Source organism: Humulus lupulus, chromosome X (genome assembly GCF_963169125.1).
Source record: "Humulus lupulus chromosome X, drHumLupu1.1, whole genome shotgun sequence".
NCBI lineage: Eukaryota > Viridiplantae > Streptophyta > Magnoliopsida > Rosales > Cannabaceae > Humulus > Humulus lupulus.
This window is the reverse complement of record NC_084802.1, coordinates 149,443,859-149,464,558: the sequence shown is the minus strand read 5'-3', so window position 1 is coordinate 149,464,558 and position 20,700 is coordinate 149,443,859. Positions and strand designations below refer to the sequence as shown.

Here is a 20,700-nt window from a genome sequence, read left to right as displayed (position 1 = left end):
CGACCCTTATGATGATCGCTGGGTAGAGCATTCTAGCAATCTTGCCCCATAGTACAGAACTTGGAGTTCCAGTTCTGACTAATCGACTCAGTTTGGGTCGGTTATTCCTGTGGGACTTATGAGACCCACTCTGCCTATTTTTGACATTAATGTCGGTTGCTAGAGGGGGTAACCAAGCCAAAACCTCCTCAATCTGCGTTTTTGCCTTAGCGAGATGGCTCCTCAACTGCATGTTTTCTAACTCAATGATAGTTAGGTAGTCTGGATTTGGATTCGGCGGCAATGACACTGAACTCTCAGTGTCGCCTTTTCCCGCGAGTTATTTTCCCGGACGTTGTTGAATCTCAGGGCCACGTTCATCCAGAACAACAGCATGATGGGCCTCCTACCCACCAGGCTGTTCCATCTCATTATCATGCATTGAGCGAGTGAGTACCATGATGAGAATCGACTGGGATTTTGATGAAGCACTAACTTTCTCTCAATAAAAGCACCAAACTATTGACGCGGTTTTTCGCCAACTGACTATTAAGAAATAATAAGGCAGATTAGTGCTTAACAGTAAACCGTAATGGAAAATAATCAAAATTCCCTCAAGCACACATAAATTTTACGTGGTTCAGTGGTTAAAATCCACCTAGTCCACGAGTCAATATTATTGTTGTTTCTCTATCTATTTTGGCAGAGTTTTGGTATTACCAAATTCTTTCCCTTTCTGTTTAATATTCCCAGTATTTATAGGAGAATTTCACGGACAGGTTTGGGTAACCGCGTGAATCAATCATGCATTTACATAATGTCTACATTCCATACAAATAATTCCCATTTATGTTGGGATATGATTTGATAACAAAGTAAATATGTCCTGTTATCTGGGATAATAAATATAACAGCCTGGACATTGATAAGCATATAAGCAAATCCCGAATCTCTGGGGATCCTTTCGTATGAAGTATAAGTTATATCAGAATCACCCGAGCTTCGTATCTTCCACAGGCTTGTATTCTGACAGCTATCCGACCCCGAGCTAGCGCTTTAATGACTTATCTTATTCGTAGTTCATGGTAAATTCAAGATGCATAACACCAAGTCTGATCATTACAAACCTCGAGCTATCCATCTAAATAATAATCAAATATTCTACTTGATTACTTTTCCACGTATTTGTTTGCCAACTCAACCCAAGCTGAGTGAATGAACTTGTGCTAAGATTAGGGTACAACATATATCATCTACATTAAGAACCAGGAATACTACTAATCGAGCTTTACAAATTTTGATCTTTCCATCAACACCTCATTTCTTCTTGTGGATCCACTTGCACCCATTGGTCCTAAAGACACTAGGTGATTCCACAAGATCCTAGACGGAATTTGAGTACGTGGACTCCATTTCCTATTTCATGGCTTCGAGCCATAGTTCCTTTTCAAGGCTAGCCATTTCCAGTTTGAAAGAAAATGGATCATCTTTAGTAGTGTCACCAACAACAATATTGGTTTCACCATCCAAAACAAAGCAAACTGGGTCCCTAGAAACCCACCCACTACGACGAGGATCTACGATTGTTTGCTCAGGAACTGTGGTACTTTCTTCATTGAAATCGACTTGTGTCGGTTGGACATGATGAGTGGGAATTTCATCATCAACTTGCATCGATGACGATGGAACATTGGTTGGAATCAATTCTTCAACCATCTCCTCTAAAACTACTTTGTCGTGCGGTTTGAAGTTTTGGGCATAGTCATTTTGAAGAAAAGTAGCATTCGTAGAAGTAAACACTTTCTTTTCTGAATGACTATAGAAAATTCCACCCCGAGTGGGTTTAGGATAGTAAACAAACATGCAAACTTCAGTTCGCAGTTCTAGCTTTCCTTCCTTTTTCCTTATTACGTGGGCGATACACCCCCAGATTCTATCACTACAAGAAAAAATGCTTTTAATAACACTGAAAATGTGTTATCAAAACATACGATAACACTTTCTGATGTGTTAAGACCGACTATGTTATCGTAGGTCAGGGTACTTTACATAACACTTTATTAGTGTTATACAGATGTGTTATTGTACTGTCAACGATAACACAATTTCTGTGTTATTTTAATATATAGATAAGTGTTTAATTATGTTATTTATAGTCGATTATATAACACTTTTTTTGTGTTATACTACACTTTAGTATAACACATTTTTTGTGTTATACTACACTTTAGTATAACACATTATTTGTGTTATATAATGAAATTTGCATAACATAATTCTTTGCATAAAAAGTGTTATTGGAATAGATATTATAACTTAATTTTCGTATTATTGTTATATTTAGATATGTTTAAATTCTCATTATATATTTTATTTATATAACACTAATTTATTCTATTATATTTTAATTTTTTTTATATAATTAAAATTAGCTTTCTAATTTATACTAGCATCATCAAACGAACATGATTTTCAAATAACAAAAAGTAAGAACATTCAACATTGTATTAACAATCCACAAATTAGTTTAAAACATTCAACACTGTCATCAACAACAGTGTACATAAATAATGCTCTCTCTTTAACTCCAACCTCTATAACTCACTGAACTCTCTCTTTCTCTCTTCTTTTTCTCTTAGTGCTCTCTAAATCTGTGTGCATCAATAATGATGCAAGGTTCACTTATATACGTGCACCAAAATACAAAAGAACCAACCCGAAAACAAAACTAAAAAATCAACTTAACTAACTCTACAGCTGAACCAAAGTAAGTGAACTTGAGGAATCTTGTTAAAACAGTTATGGTCACTAGCTATTTTAACCACTTTTTGATAGCCTAGATAACCACATTGTGAGACATACACAACATATATGTTATAGTGATTGTTCTTATTACATGTTGACATAATTCTTTAGTACTAATAGTTTCTGTAACATGAAATTTCTCAAATTTTCAGAAGCAAATAATGCAATGATAGCCACAACTCGATCATAAGAAAATAATGCAATGATAGCCACAATCAATTGCTTAGCATCTGACTCGGTACACCTTTAGCAATGATAGCCTGAACTCGAACAGTTGGCTGCTTTAGTGTAGACATTGAAGAGGCAGCAGCACTGAAAATGAGAAATAAATAATGCATGTTCATTAAAAAGTACTTGTGTAGGAGTTCAAAATACCAATTGTTAATGAATATCAGTAAATTTCCTGCCTTACATCTTCTATGAATTTGCATTTCCTTGAGATAGAGAAAAAAGAGCAATCGTCACAGTAATAAGCAAGTTGGAAAATGGAAAATCATTGAAAAGAAAAAAAGAAAGAACATTGAAATATGAATAGATAAAAAGCTGCAGCAATGGCTCAGATAGAAACAAATTCAGTCATCAAGTAACAAATATATATATGAAAACACAATTTCCCAACATTTTCTACCTGATTAACTGCAGAATAAGCAGAGAGAAAGTCTAGATACCATTTGCCTTCAGGATCCCATATACGTGATCCCTTTGCCTCAGAGAACACAACTGGTATTGGGTGATAGCTTCATTTCAACAGCTAAAAACAAGTACTGTATTAGCATTTAGAAACTGCTGCTCATTAGGTTGCTCTAGCAGAAGAAATTCAATACAAGGAAAACTATACACAAGATAATGTAAGTGCAAACTTCAGAACATCAAAATGACACAAGTTGAAGAACATCAAAAGTAAAGTTTCTCTCTCTCTCTCTCTCAAACAAAGATTTGGCACTCGTACAAATAAAAATTACAAAAAATCATATATTGGTCATCACTTGCCAAAGTGAATATCTTAAACATAAGAGAATTACCTCACTTCATCCAGCAACTGAGTGGCTATTCATTTTCTTCTGTTGACAGGAGAAACCAAAATTGCTCTAATGCCACAGACAGCCGGCACTGCTACCTCCTAGAAAACAACTGCGCTACAAAGGTCTCCATCCAACAGGTTAGTATTACTAGCAGAATGAGATCTTTTCACTGTCTCCCTCTGAAAACTAATATCCCCAAATTGGAGGATGGTTGGTTTGGTTCTTTGTTCTTTTGTGTTAATAGCATCATTGTCTGCTGAATTTGAGATGACTTTGAATGCCTTCTCTATTGGTTCGGCAATTAGGCATCCAGCTACCCTATTGGATAGAATGAACAGTAAGACCTGCAAGAACAGTAAAACAAGTCTAATATCATGTTTAAACAAAACAACTCTAATTGCACATATCACTGACAATGAAGATTTCTTTAAAAAAAATATCATAAAAGCAGATGAAGCCTATTTAAGCTAACCTACTACAAAGCACATGCTTGGGTCCAAACAAATGCATAACAACGTTAGAAAAACCTTATAAGCAGAGGAAACTAATCACATCTTTGTACCAGAAACAAAATAAGAAAGAAAAAAATAGAAAATAATTTAAACAACATATCTAGACAAACTTTGAAAAATACAAATAGAAAACTAAAAGACATCATCAAAATATCTGTATCTTCAAAGACAATCATTTCCAGGTACTAAAAATTAAATCCATTATAGCCTTTGATTAGAACAAGCTATATAATTATCAAAAAAAAAAAGTATGAGATCTCTACCAACCTGTACAGTAAAGAGTCAATATTGGTATTAGAACATAGACATCACATTCCTTTTCTAACATGATCCCACTTGGTCTCATCCTCGGCCAAACCACCCTCACCCTCACACAACTCTGCTGGAGCAGCTGCGAACGATTTATATGATTATGGTCCTTTCAAATTATATGTTAATCTTAATGGCAAAAAATTTTATTTCCAAATTAATTATAAGCAAAACTCGATCTAAATTTGTTGCTGTACCTTGTGAACAAGCTGGCCAATTCAGGGCAGCAGAGACTTCTTGCTTTATTGAGCGCTGCAACTGAAGTTGCATGTCCATGCAAGTTTCCATCATTCTTTGCAAGTTATTCATCCTCTGTTGTAGTCTAGCCATGTCAATCCTCATGTCATTGATGATTTCCCACTCCTATATAGGAAAAAAATATTAGCAACATAAACATCATATGTAAAAGAACCAAAATCCAAGAAGTGTCGAAGAGACATAACATACAATTCCAAATCGTTGATGCATGTCATCCTGTGTCCACGTATCACGGTGTGGCCTCTGGTCCCACATTGGGGGAGGAGGAGGAATTGGGTGTGAGGGTGGAGCAACAGGATGTGCTCTAACAACATCATCCTTCTGAACCTCACTCTGATTTGGAATTGCTTGATCGAGATCTTGTTCGACAGACGCAGGTGATGGTGATGAACCATCCAGCTCCCAGTCTACAGTGGCATGGCTTTGCCTTTCCACATATGATTGTATCAACTGGTCAAGTCTCTCGCGAAAGCCACTGTGAAGTAGATTAGATACTCTTCTCCTGAAAATGAAGAAAAAGAATCCACAAAAATAAATAAATAAATCACACATCTACAAAGATTAATGCAGAAGACCTGGCCAAATTTTTTCCATACCATTGCCACTGTCTTACCACATTATCTGGCACTTGTTCCTACCATCCTTCTATAATATGAGCATTTGATTCCCATGAGTCTATATCTTCAACAGCATTGCCTCCAAACTCACTCCGACCATCCAATATTCCATGGCTGTCATGTTCTTGATCTTCACTCGCTTCATAATTAAGTTTTGATTGTTCGCAAATATCATCTCTGACTTCATATAAGTTATGTTCTTGAGGTTCTCCATTTCGATTTGAAATATTATCCTCGTTAGATGTATCAAAAAGACTGCTGCTTGCTTGAGGACAAACAGAATTATCCAGTCTGGAGAACCCTTCCCTAATTGAAAGAAAATGATCCAAAATGTTTGAGCAAAAACCATTCATATCTTATACTATATATTTATTCAAGAAAAAAGAATAAAAATAAAGTTATTTAGCTCTGAATTAGAAAATACGTCAGACCGGAGACTGTATGCCTTTGCCTAAATAAGCCTAATTCACTTTCAGCCACAGAAGAGGGCTTCTCATTCTCAACCATACTTCCATTACGCAAGAACCAACCTCTTAGTATTGACTGAGAAAATAAAAGTAAAGAATTAAATCATTAGCAACACTGGAAAAGTTTTAACAACACCTCGAAGTAAATATTGAATTCAAGATTTAAGCACAGCTCAACCACACAATTATCATATCAGCAAAAAAAATGATATATAACAGTAACACAATTTAAGGGTGTCAGTTTTATTGACTAATTGTAACTGAGATGAACTCAAGCATGTTTTTTAAGGAGGCCACAAACTATCAAAAAATAATTTCTCCTCATTATTAGATCTTCTTGCTAAATCCCACAATCTTTGGGAGACGAAAAGGTACAGCAAATTTTAAGTAGCCCCATAAGAAATGGAACCACAGAACACTGTGGACTTGCCAACTAAACCTACCCCACGTGGGTTACAACTTACAAAGTCCTTTTTTCTTTTTTTCTTTTTTGAGGGGAAATTACTTCATCAATCTAGGCATTTAGCATTTTTATTTTATTTTACATCTGGTACTTCCTAAAAATGTTCTAATATGTAGTTTTACAGGCATGAGTTAACTTGTTAATTTGGTATTACCCAGAATCCACAGCTAAACTTCTCTCTCCCAAATTTTTGGGGCTCAACAACTTCAAATCTTTGAATGATCACACCCTAATGTCTATCAATGCAAAAATATAAACACTTTCATCAAAATATTATACATATATATAATATTAGACAACAGTTAAAATATTAGATATAATGATGATCTACTTGTTCTTATAGAAATGAACTTCTAGCAACAGACCTGAATGTGGTTGCGATGAGGAAAATTTGTTACAGCTCTGTGCTCCAACAACACTTGAAGCTCCATTTTCCTCTCCCTCTCAGCCTTCTTTATCATATCAAGAAGAGCCTGCCTACCTTCGCTGAGCCCTTCGGCTGTGCATGTCCCATTTTGTCATCTGTCTTCAAGAGATCTTTATCAAACACTTCCTAAGGAGAGAAAGCACTTTGGTCATATAACATACTAGTCTTAATTATGTGAAACATATGCTACATAAACTCACAAAAGACTTGCTACAAAAGCTAATAATTTGCTTGAGGAAGGAAAAGTTAGAGCTGAAGCTCCCATATTCAATGAGAAAAGAATATAGGGACAATAAATAAAGGTTTTGGAGCTGTGCTATCAATTAGAAAGTTGTAATACTTCAAGTTTAGACTAATGAACACAAGAAAAATAAGTTTGTACACAATTGACGTCCATCTAAAACATAGTTATGTAAAGACTTGAACAATATGCAACTTTAGAATGGCTAAACAAAATACAATTTCAAGATTTAACATAGCAGAGATGAGTGCCAAACTAAATTATATCTTGAAATTGAAACTATGTGGTAGATTTGGATAGCTACAAATTCAAAATCGTGGGAACTTACCAAATTCAAAACTCCATTAGGTTCTTTGAGGGAGAAAGTCAGTTCTTCATTCCAGCTGAATTGTTCTGGATATATATAGACTAATATATGTATATGTTTATATGGGGAACCTAAAAAAACACTTCTTATTTGATTGGAGGGTGGCCTTTTATGGCATCTGGTGCAATGATAAGTTTAGTTAAAATGATAAGTTTGAGTTTGAAAGCTAGATTTTTTGGCTGTTTGAGTCAACAGTGTTTGGCTAAGAATAGATCAATTGCTGAGTTGGTTAGGAGTTTATGATTTGGCTTGTATTTTAGTCTCTGTTTTGAGTTTGTTGTAAGTTTGGTGGTGTTTCAAATCTGGTAGTTGTAATTTGTTTATGTGTTTTTAATATACTCCTTTTTTCGATAAAAAAAAGAGTTGAAAAAACTCAAAAACTCAAAATGCCCATGGGTGGATAAGATAAAAGCAAAGCAAGCCAGGAAAATTAGCATAGGGTGATAGCAGTTAATTCAAGAATGTAAATGGAGAAAAATTAGCTCTAAAGAAGATTTTGAGACTCAGGCAAATCTTATTTATATATAGAACTTTACAACAGTAACAATACACAACATAGAAATAGATGGAAGTTGTAACAGTCTAACTGAATACAACTGAAGCTAACAAAACTAACAATCAAGAAACAGAAAACTTCTTTAGAGCTTCCACAATATATTACATTGTCTAACAATATATACATATATTGTCTAACAATATATACATATATTGTCTAACAATATATACATATATTGTTATATTATTGGAAAGCTTCCACTTTTCACCCTTGAATTTATAAAATTATGGCCTCAGAAAACCAGTGGTAATGGCTATTCAATAAAAACAAACAAGCATAAGTGGATTCATTACAAAAAACTAGTATACAATCTGATCCCAACTTAATCCACAAAACCCATTACAAAAATAAATGTTTATGCTCTCTTGTAAACAAAATGATTGGCTGAACCTCAACTCTTTTTTAACTTTACATTGAGTTTTTCATATTAATTTTTCTATTTCAAGTAAATAGGCATGCTAAATCTAATAAATAAAACTTTCTACATAACCCTTCCTTAGTACATAAAAAGTTAATAAAAGCTTGAGCAGATGCTTCTCAACGTCCTAGATACTATCAATCTCATTTCACAAGATATCCACATCTCAGGGTATCTGATTCAGGGTATTTGCTACTAAATTTACTGACTAACATAAATAGAAACCAAATCAATTACTAGCACTATATGACTGCCATTGCATGCTTATAAACCCACTATTTACTATCTTCACAACAAGAAAGTATCAATCAATATTTTTTCAAATTCAGAATACCTCGCCAAGAAGAAATCGGCCAAGATTTTTTTTAGTTAAGAGATTAGTGCTTTCAACTTAACCATTCTGAGACGAAAGATCTGCGTCACACTTCATTAATTATTCTAGCAAAAATCATCATATTAATTCTTCAGTAAAGAAAAATATAGTATCTTATTAATGATGAAGATGAAGATCCATTACATAACTTGAAAAAGGAAAAATTATCATGAACTTGAAGGTATTTATATGTTGCCAATGATTCCTAATTTAGAGGCAAAATTATTTTTTACAAACTGAGAACCAACCAAAAACCAGACCAAAATTAAGATCACAATCACGACTATCAACAAATTTTTAAAAAATGGTAGCAAAAGTACATAGCATCCTTTTTAGTATTCATAACAGAAGTACTTCACACATTTGGCCATATTATATATATGTAGTGTAGATTCATCATAACCCAAAATTATCTACCAATGTTGATAGATAATTATCCAAAAGAGAAAAAACAACTTTTAAGCTATTGTTTGCAAAGTGTCAATAAGGACAACACAAGGATTCACCATTTGTATCGGGTAAATCCAAAGAATAACAAAGTAAACTAGAGAAAATATATAGAACAAGAAAAGATTCAAAAGAGTACAAGCATTACATCAAGTTTCACACATTATCTATTATCTCTCCAAAGCTTATCACAATAAAACAATAAACAAAGTTTAAATCTACAAAAGAGCCATAAAACTAGTTTCTTATATACATATATAGATAGCAAGCATATTACAATAATAGTCAGCAACATAAAAATTACGATAGCAAGCATATAAAGATATAGCAAACATATTAAACTAGTTTCAGCAAGCAAAACAAGCCAATGCAGAATTTGGCACAAATTATTTAATAGATTTAAATAACAGTAGAAAAAACTAAAAAACAACACAGATAATTATAGAGCCTAATATGCTCCATAGAGCCTATCATTTAACCCTATGTATTATGCAAAAGAACAAGAAAAATTCTAACTTGTACGATGACACATTTAACAACATTAGCAAGTCACCCATAATAAAATATTTATAATAGAATAAAACATAAAGAACAATAGAACGAATTGCACCTTTTATTAGGAGACAATAGCTTCAACACAAGATTTCCTTCAAACCATTGCATGGAGCCTTATAAAGACTGAGGAAAAGGAAAAGAGACAGAGAAAAAAAAAGGGGGATAAGTCTACCAAAAATAAGATAGTAACTTAACATACAAAAATTACATATAGCATAGCAAATAGCAAAGCTAAAACTTGACACATGACAAAGCCCCTGCCGTCGACCACCATTCCCGAGCCCCTGCCATCGTCATTCGGGCCTAGCAGAAAAAATGAGAGAAAACGAACCCAACTAAAAAAAAATATGAGAGCACTTACACGCTTGCGTCCTCGTGACCCAGAAGCTTTACAGGGGTACCCGATCTCGGCGAAACTAAGCAACTCTCAAACAACTCATCGAGACCCATTATCCTATCGAGCCACCAGGACCCGTTTCTGCGGCGAACCCAAACCAACCCGCCTACTGATGGGTCAATGCCCTTGTTACTGGTCTCACCGGCGCTTCCCATCTCAACCAAACCCTCCTACCCAAAAAGAAAAACCCAAAAGAACTCAAACCCTGATTCACCCAAACAAAGAGCCAATGTCAACCCTCCATTTTCAACCGCCCCAAAGTCCCAAAAATCTCCCAGAGCCAGCGCCTAGCCTTCACAAACAAATGCACATCTTGTTTCTTGAACCTGAAGGGAACCAACCAAAAAAATTAAAAATAAAATAAAAGAAAAAAAATCAAATATCGATCTCGCATACAGCGAAACTCCAACAAAAAAATAATAATAATAAGCAAACCAGAAAAATAAAGAAAGAAAATTTTCAGTTCAGTGGAAAAAGAAATGACCTTATAAGAGGGTTTATAGCAAAGAAAATATGTATTAAAACAGGGAAAGAAGATCTGGTATCTCCTTCCCTAAAAACCCAAACCTTGCTATAGAGAGAGGATATAGAGAGAGGGAGAAAGGTTTCTTTCTTCTTTATTTCATTTTATTTTACATGTGAAAAAAGTAGAGAGACTATATTATACTCAGACCAAAAGCTTGCTATTTCAATTTAGCGGGAGTTCCTAAAGGCGCCGCCTTATTTTCATTTGGTTTTGGACTTTACCACTTTTTAATCATCCTTACTATAATACTTTTTAAATAGTCTTATCTTCTTGTGTTATGGAAATAGGTGTTTGGTGTAGTGTATAATGACGTAAACTAGGTTCACGACCATTCCAACATTCTAAAGATGTTTTGGGGATTGATTTCAACTATACGACATTTAGAATGTCGTTTGCAGTTTCAATTGCATGTACCTAGAATGAAGTTGGCAGAGTTGAGTAACTAAGCATGCCTCTAACCATTTCCAATAAAGTTCTATTTTGGTGTTTTGCTACACCATTTTGTTGCGGAGTACCCGGAGCAGTAAGTTGTGATAAAATCCCAAGTTCAATTAAATGATCTAGGAACTGCATATCCAAATATTCTCCACCCAGATCAGATAGCAAGATCTTTAACGTTTTACCTAATTGGTTTTGAGCCATATCTAGGAATTCCTGAAACTTTGAAAATGTTTCTGATTTCCTATGCATTAGGTAAACACATGAGTATCTAGAGTAATCATCAATGAAAGTGATGAAATACTCGAAACCACCTCTGGCTTGTACATTCAAAGGTCCACAAACATCTGAATGAACAAGTCCAAGTTATTCTTTGGCCTTATCACCCTTTGTAGAGAATGGACGCTTGGTCAGTTTTCCTTCTTGACAAGATTCATAGACAGATAATTCACCTAAGGTGAGTTCCCTCAAAGGCCCGTCCTTTGTAAGACTTTGAATACTATCATAGCCAATGTGACCTAGTCTCAAATGCCATAAATACATCATGTTATCGTTATCAGTTTTTGATGTTTATTGGTCCTACGTTTAGCTACTTTGAATAAATCATTATTAAGAATGAGGGGTCGTTAGGTCGCAGAATGTAAAGCCCATTTTCCAAACATGCAATACACAATTGTGATCCATTAAAAGAAATAGATATATTAGAACTTGTGAAAGTCATAACAAATTGTTATAATTGCAACATGGAAACTGAAATTGAATTTATACTAAAATCTGGAATAAAAAATTCATCTTTCAAAGTTAAATATTTATTTTCAAACTTCAGGCAAGCTCGAGCTTGGAATGTAACGAATGCTCCGTTCCCAACTCTAACCTTTAAGCTGCCTTCGCCTACTTCCTCCCATGATTCAAGAAGCAATAAAGAGTTACAAACATGGCTAGCAGATCCAGAACCAAAAATCCAAATGGATTAATCATTCTCTAAAACATATGTTTCTAAGATATATGAATAATAATCATTACCTTTGTTTTTCGTTGCAGGCCTGGGGTTGGTGTTTTGTCCACCATTCCTTTTGTTTACCGCTTTCGAAGACAAAGCTTGCTTATCTTCAGCCTTAGCTGGAGCAACAACAACAACAATAGTCTTCTTTTCTCCTCCCTAACTTGGTCAACCCACGATAGACTTGAAAGATTGAAGCTCGTTCAAGAGTTGTGAAACGACCCAAAATCACTAATAAGGCTTAAGGGCGTTGATTAGTGTGCCGAGAGGGCACAATTGGTTTATATGTGATATAAATTATTTAATGCATGATTATGTGATAAGCATGCTTATATGATTATATGGATATATGAGATGCGTGATTATGAGTATTAGTATGCATGTAGGCCATGTTTAGATTATAAGGGCATATTCATAATTTTGGCCCGTTGAGGGCATAAATGTGATTATTTGTGATAAATTGTTAAGACCACATTATTATGTGGATGTATTTGTATCATATGGCTCGAGACGATCCTAGTGAGCGGTTTAGATAGTCACGATGGGGATTTATACCCGGCTCGAGGGAGCCTGGGGTATTTCTAGGAATTCGGGAAATATATTGGAGACTATTTGACATTGGGGAAAATAATTGGTGATTAATTAGATGACGTGATTTAAGTGGTAAATGTTAGGGACACTCGAGGAATTAGCAGGAATTGGGAGCAAATGACCAAAATGCCTTTAGAGTGATTAAGAGACTTGGATTTAATTGGGAGGGCAAAAGGGTCTTTTGATTTTTAAAAGGAGATAAATAATGTATTCTACTCATTTTAGACTCTAGTGGAAGTTGTAGAAAGGGGTAGAAGCTGAAAAGGAAAGGAAAGAAAAAGAAGGAAGAAAACAAAGCACCAAACCTTTCTCTCTCTCTCTCACGAATTGTTATCTCTCTCTCCCTCTCTTATGAATTTGAAGCTGAGAACTCAGAGAAAGTCTAGGCTAAGTCTTGGAACTTTGATTCTTGAAGTAAATGAAGGGGGTTAGCTAGAATTAATTCTCAAATCAAGGTAAGGTTTAAGGTTGTTTTTGAGATTTCTGAGTTTTGTTGAGGTTGATTTCAGATGGGAATTTAAGGACTTTAGCTAGGGGATTGGAGGTACTAAAGTTGGAAGGGTACTGAGAGCAACCTAGGGTTGGATTCTCCCATTAAAGGTAATAATTTCTGGTCTTGATCATTTGAGTTTCTTGGTGTCAGATGAAGGTCTTGAGCTCCAAGCTCAATTATGGTTTTCTGTGTTTGATGATGCTTGTAGCCGAGTTTTTGATGTTGTTAGGTTGTTTTAGCTGAGGTATAGTGAGATATAAGGTTAATTTTGAGTTTAGTTGAAGATTGGAATGGGTCTTTGGAGCTTTGGCTCGAGAGAGTTTGAAGGAAAAACCTAAAAGTTTTGCATGTGCTGGTTGTAGCGCTGTTGCGCTAGGATAGGAGCGCCACAACGCTATGCTTGGTTTCTGGGTGGGCTGACTCTCTAACTGTAGTGATGTCGCGCTACCTTGCCTCCAAAAATAGGTTTTGGGTATTTTTTTTAGGGTTTTTTCTTGGGGGCTCGGGGGTCGATTCCACCACCTCGTTTGGTGGAATTGAGCTTCCCGAGAGTTTGGGATTAAAGAGTTGAATGTTAATGAGGATTTTATTTTACGGTTGTGACTAGGTGTACACTTGGGCTAGGACAAAATCATGCTTAAGGGAAATATCAATTAGCCAAAGTGCTCGGAATCAATGGTAAGAAAACTGCACCTGGTCATGTGGTTATGTTGGGACTAAGAGTTCCCTATACTTGCATGTAATATTGTACGATGGTATATGCCATGTGAACATGAAATAAATGGCCTAAGAGTGTTGGAATTATTATTGGCACACAAGGATGCGGCTTGGCCACTTGTAGCTTAGGTTAAGTATATAATCACTGAGCTCGGCCTCCGCTCTTCTCGATGTAGTCCCTACTTGCCCCGCCTTGCTGGGTTGATTCCTAGGCTAGTTGTGGCGTCAACTAGTTGATCTATTATTGGTAGTGGGAAACAGTCTTTTGGACATGCATTTTTAAGATGGAGAAGTCAATATAGGTCCTCCATTTTCCATTTGGCTTTGGAACCAAAACATTTTTGGCGATCCAAGTCAGATTTTTTGCCTCTCTAATGAACTCGCATTTCAGTAGGTGAGCTACTTCTTCTTCTGAAGCTTCTCCTCTCTCCTTCCCCAATAGTCGTTATTTCGCATGCACATTTTTCTCTAAGTTTAGGGTGTACATAAGCACACTTGAACTGATTCCCATCATATCTTCATGTGACCAAGCAAAGACGTTGAGATTTTTCATCAAAAGCTCGATCAACTCCTTTTTTTGGTTCGGGTCCTAGGTCGAGAATTATTTCTTTGAGCTCCTCTAGAGCCTGGAGTTTTAATCGATCTTCACCTATCATTTTGTCTATTTCATCCTATTGGGCGACCTCCTTACTGGTCTCCTGAGATTCTTCTGCCTCTTTAGCGATTTCCATTGCCTGAGATTCCTCGTTTTCTTCAATTACCACCATGGTCTGCTCCACGGGGTATGACTTTCTCTCCATGGCAATGTTGTAGCATGCCCTGGTAGCGAGCTGATAATCTATTACATTGCATATGCCTGAGGATGAAAGGAACTTCATGGCCAAGTGGAGAACAGAAGTTATGGCCTCAAATGTCATCAGCGTTGATCTTCCAAAGATTGCATTGTTAGAGGTTGGGCAGTCAATTACAACGAACTCAAGCATTTTAGCAACAGTCTGTACTTCTTCTCCCAAGGTAACAATGAGCTCGATCATTCCTATTTTTTCCACTCCTTATCCTAAAAACCCATAAAGAGTCATGGTGGTCACCTTAAGGTCGGTTACAGAGAGTCCAGTCTTCTCAAGAGTGGATCTGAATAGAACATTCATTGAGATCCCATTATCAATCAAGATTCTTTTCACCCTACGATTAGTGAGTTGAATGGTTATCACCAGCAGATCATTATTAGGGAATTAAACATGGCTAGCGTCTTCTTCTGTAAAAATGATTGGTTGTTTATCAAACTGTTGTTGTTTAGATAACCTTTGCTCCGGAGTAAATACCGCGCCCTCTTGAATCTTCAACTCCTATGTATATCTTTTTTTAGCTCAATTTCTTGTACCTGTCGGGTGAGGTTCGCCTACAATGGTGACTATATCACTTTTTACTAGTGAAGATGACTTATACAGTTGATTAGTATGCAAATCTCTATGTGAAATAGATAGTACGTCTGCATAGAGCTCCGAAGTCAATAGTGTCAAATCGGTACCCCACATTTACTTCCAAGTTTTGGGGAAGTTTGCATAAATCTATGGGTACACAGTATAAATTTAGTACAACATACCATCCTCAGACAGATGGTGAGTCTGAGAGGAAGATTTAGGTACTGGAAGACATGCTTCGGGCATGTGTTTTAGACTTTGAAGGATCCTAGAGTAAATACTTGCCTTTGATAGAATTTTCCACAAAAAAACAGCTATCAGGCGACCATTGGAGTGACTCCGTATAAGATGTATGGTAGGAAGTGTATATCACCTATTCACTGGGATGAGATGGCGGAAACGAAATACATAGGTCCTGAAGCAATTCAAAGGACCAATAAAGCCATTGCAAAGATTAGAGCTCACATGCTCGCATCACAAAGTAGACAGAAAAGTTATTCAAATCCAAAGAGTAGGAATGTGGAGTTCAAAGTGGGAGACTATGTCTTCCTTATAGTGTCACCGCTGAAAGGGGTGAAAAGGTTTGGGAAGAAGGACAAGCTGAGCCCTAGATTCATAGGACCTTTTGGATCCTGGAGAGGATTGGTTAGGTGGCCTACAGATTGGCTTTACGTCTAGTATTTTCAGGAGTCCACAATGTGTTTCATACATCGATGCTCCAGAAGTAGGTATCTGATGAAAATCATGTACTGAGTTATGAAGATCTATAGTTGCAGACAGACTTATCTTATGAGGAACAACCAGTCCAGATACTAGAGAGGAAGGACAAGGTCCTGAGGAATAAAACCATACCTTTGGTTAAGATATTATGGAGGAATACCAAGGTCAAGGAAGCGACCTAGGAATTAGAGTCAAATATGTGTGATAAGTATCTCAAGCTGTTTAGGTAAAATTCTGAGGACAAAATTCTTGTAAGGAGGTGATAATTGTAACGTCCCAGTTTCCCCAATAAGGCTTATAGCCTTGATTAGGGGGCCAAGAGGGAAATAATTTAATTAATTATGTATTAATGCGATATGGGTATATTATTATGTTAGTTATATTATGATATCACTATGTATGCATGTTTAAGTGTATTAAATATGCATGTGGGCTCGTTTCTTATTAGAAGGGAATTTTCGTAATTTGGACCCTTTTAGGGTATAATTATAAATATATGTGATTTGTGATTGAGACCACATTATTATGCGGATATATTTGAGTTACTCGGCACGAGGCAGTCCTAGTGAGAAATTTAGCAAAAAAGTTACAACGGGGCTAAATACCCGGCTAGGAGTGAGCTTAGGGGTATTTTGGTAATTTAGTAAACTACCAAGATTTAACAAGTAATGGAAATTAATTTGGTGAGTATTTTGGTTTAGTGGATTTAAATGGGAATTCTTGGTGCAATTTGAGATTAATGGGAATTTTCGCAAATGACTAAACAACACTTGAGTTGATTTTGAGGCTAAGTTTATAGAAGGAATGAATTGGTCATTTTAGCCACTTGACTAGGCAAAGCTAGATCAGAAGTTGAGCATTGTGGCTCATACACATTCACATATCCCTTTCCATATCTATTGGTTTCCTTTTGAAGCGAGTTTGATGGCTAAGGGCACCTAAGCTTTGCCAAGTGATCTAGCGGGGGATTCTTGTGAGTTAGCAATTTGGATTGGGACTAGAGGTTGCTAGGTTCAGCAGCAACCTAGGGCAATTCGAATTCATAGGTAAGACCCCTGTTCTTGGCATATCAATGGTGTTCTTGAGTTTTCTAGTTTTTCTGTCTAAATTCGAGTTTTATGGATGTTTTTTTGTGAGATGGGTGTTGGATTTTGGTTGCCTAAGCTTTCTGATACATTTTTGTGGTTGGAATTCTATTAGAAACATTTGTTTTAGTTGAAATAGGGGTCTGGTTTTGCAGGAGATCGTAGGTTTCGAAATTTGGGGAAGAACATTATGTTCTGGGAAAATTTTGGGTTTCTTGGGACCTAGAGTGACCACGTTAGGTTGTAGAGCCACCACGCTAGTGTCCCAGAAAAGGTGAAATTTCAATTGGGTTTTGGGTTTCAAGATAAGGGGTGCGACTGTGCCAGGTGGCCTGAAAAGTTGTTTTGCTGAATTTTGAGAGTAAGGACCAGGGTGTAATGCTCTTGATAGCTAAGACCATTATACTGTATATTTGAAATAGTACAAGACTTGCTAATCAAGTCGTTTGAACATAAACGTGTTACTAAGGTTCATCATCAGATTAGGGTTAAAAGATTTTGATCATATTGTTTCATTTAAAAGTTGAGTCTGTACATGGGATCCAAAAAATAGGTGTTTACAAGGTATTTACAACTCTCAAAATGATTACAATTAAAGCCACCCTAAGGGGCAAAATCAAGTTTGGTTCTAGTCCTTGTTAAGCCATCGGCTGTGGTGGTCGAGCACTTGAAAATGTACATGCGGCCCCTAAAGCTCTCCAACTCACGGCTGGTCCAACTTTCCCTATCCCTTACCTACACCACATAGCACCCATGAGCCAAGGCTCAGCAAGAAACTTTAATTCACAAATACAAATGAACAACAATACATAAACTGTGCACATAAATCATTCAATTCAATAACAACAGATCATACGTAATAAGCTAGGTAACAATAATAATAATCTCCTCAGTTCAACATATAATTCAATGATAGCATTCAACACAATTAGTTAATTGCAAATGACACTTCTTTTTACTTAGTAACGTTCAGGTATGACTCTGATAGGCCGAGTCCTCTGGTTATATAGCTGACCCTAGCTCACTTAGGCCAGGTTGCATTCAACATGCTTAACGTCAGTCGCGGCTCTTAGGTTGGACTTTCAGATCAAATATAAACAAACAAATATATTGCATAAGACACAATCGGTTGCAGCATAAACAAGCATGCCTATCCAGATATTCTCAGATATAGATATAATCACAATCGCACATATATATAACCATTCTCATTAAGAGGGGTCTAAGCCCCAATCACAACCCGGGTGAAATTTTCTTAACTCGAGTCCCAAGCTGAAGGTGTAAGACAATCCCAAGCACGATCCTAAATCCCGAGCCTTAGCGGTATAACCTAGTACAACACAATAATGGATATCCATCAAAACCTAAACCAATTAAAAGCTTCAGAATAATAATACTAGCCTCCGGGACATCAAATTATACTAAACCGGGTAGTAGGATCCTTCCCGAGCACTTAGGTTTGAGTTCCCGAGCCTAAAAACCCTATTTGGCCAATTTTTCCTATTTGAGTTGTGGCCCTCCTCCTCAAAGGCGTCGCGACCATCTTCATGTCAGATAGCAATCTCGGGAAAATCCCTAGACACGCGCCGCGCCGCGCCCTACTCAACATTGCGACACCAAGACGGTTCAACAAGCCCCTTTAGCCCTTTTGGGTTCATGCGGGTTGCGGCACCCAAGAAAATCGTTGCGGCACGACCCTGCGAACCCAGAAAAATCAGCGATTTTAGAAATCACAACCTCCTCCAAAACTCACCCAGTTAATCCGAAACACAATTCCTAACCATTTAAGAGCCTAAGCTCGACCACATATCAATTAAACAATGCCTCCTAACCTTAAAACAACAATCAAATACCCCAGAACTCAACAAAACATCAAAAGTCAGAACTTCAAACTCTCTCCATAAACTTAAAAGAAAATGCAAAAAAGCCTCAAGAATTCAACTTACCTTTGCCGAATAGAACTCCCCAATTGATCCTCTTGGTTTAACAGCTTCTAGACTCACCAAAAGCAGCCTTCAATCCCAAAGCTAACTTTCACCCAAAGGAGAGAGAGAGAGAGAGAGAGAGAGAGAGAGAGAGAGAGAGAGAGAGAGAGAGAGAGAGAGAGAGAGAGAGAGAGAGAGAGAGAGAGAGAGAGAGTAAACGTGATAGACAGAGGGCTGAGAGATTGTTTCCCTTCTGATTGTTTTCCAAGGCTGCCCAAGTCTATCCCCTAACTTCAAAAAAGACTAAAGTGCCCTTAAACTTAACCTTAGCCTCTTATTTCCTTTAAAGGTAAACCCATCATTTACCATATTTCCCATTAATCCTCGAGTGATCCTATAAATTCCTAATTAATCTCTACGTGCCCAAATAATCACCAAATAACTACCTGTTACCCAATAAATTCCAAATACGCATCAAGTCCCCAAAATACCCCTAGGCTCACCCCGAGTCGGACATTTGACCCCATTGTGACTATTCCGCTAATCCACTCTCTAGGATCGCCTAAGCACGAATATCGCAAATATATCCATATAATAATGTGGTCTCAATCATTTAACACATACAATCACATTTATACCCTCAACGGGTAAAAATTACAAATATGTCCTTATTAACAAGAACGGGCCTACATGCATATTTAATACACATAAATATGCACATATATTCATATTACCATATAAATCATGTATGCCACGTAGTCACACATTTAATAAATTAATTCCACACACACACACATATATATATCTAATTATGCCTTTCCGCCAAACTAATAAAGGCACTGAGTCTTATTAGTAGATTTGGGACGTTACAACTATCCCTTCCTACTAAAAAATTTTTCCTCAAAATTTACCTGATAAACTCGGGATGCTGATCCACATAACAAACTCTAGTTTCCAGGTAGCTTCCTCGACCTAGCTATTCCTCCATAAGACTTTAACTAGAAGAATCGTCTTGTTCTTTATAACCTTGTCCTTTCTGTCTCGGATCTGAACTTGTCATTCCTCATAAGACAAGTACGTCTATAGCTCTAAGATCTGACACATACATTCATGAACTCCTAATAATGATGGGGGCAGAGCCAATCCATGGGCTACCAGCCCGATCCTCTCCAGGATCTCAAAAGGTCCTATGAATGTAAGGCTCAGCTTGTCCTTCTTTCCAAATCTCTTTACTCCCGGCAATGGCAAAACTCGCAGAAATACGTGGTCCCTTACTTGGAACTCCCATCCCTATGCTTAGGATCAACATGGCTTTTCTGTCTGCTTTGTGAAGCGAGCATTCGAGGTCGGATCTTGTCAATAGCTTCATTGGTCTTCTGAACCATCTCTGGACCCAAATAATTCCTTTCCCCCATCTCATCCCAATGAATGGGCGACCTACACTACCTTCGTTAACTAATAATTGTTATTGTAAGAAAATTTAATCAACGGGAGGTACTTACTCCAAGACCCCTTGAAGTCTAGCACACATACTCTAAGCTTGTCCTCCAATTTCTAAATTGTCCTCTCTG

General features: G+C 36.7%; 1 pseudogene; it reads right to left on the bottom strand.

Annotated features, from left to right (window-relative positions):
- Positions 1–3,904: 3,904 nt before the first annotated feature.
- On the bottom strand, positions 3,905–15,012 carry LOC133806363 (uncharacterized; annotated as a pseudogene).
- Positions 15,013–20,700: the final 5,688 nt, after the last annotated feature.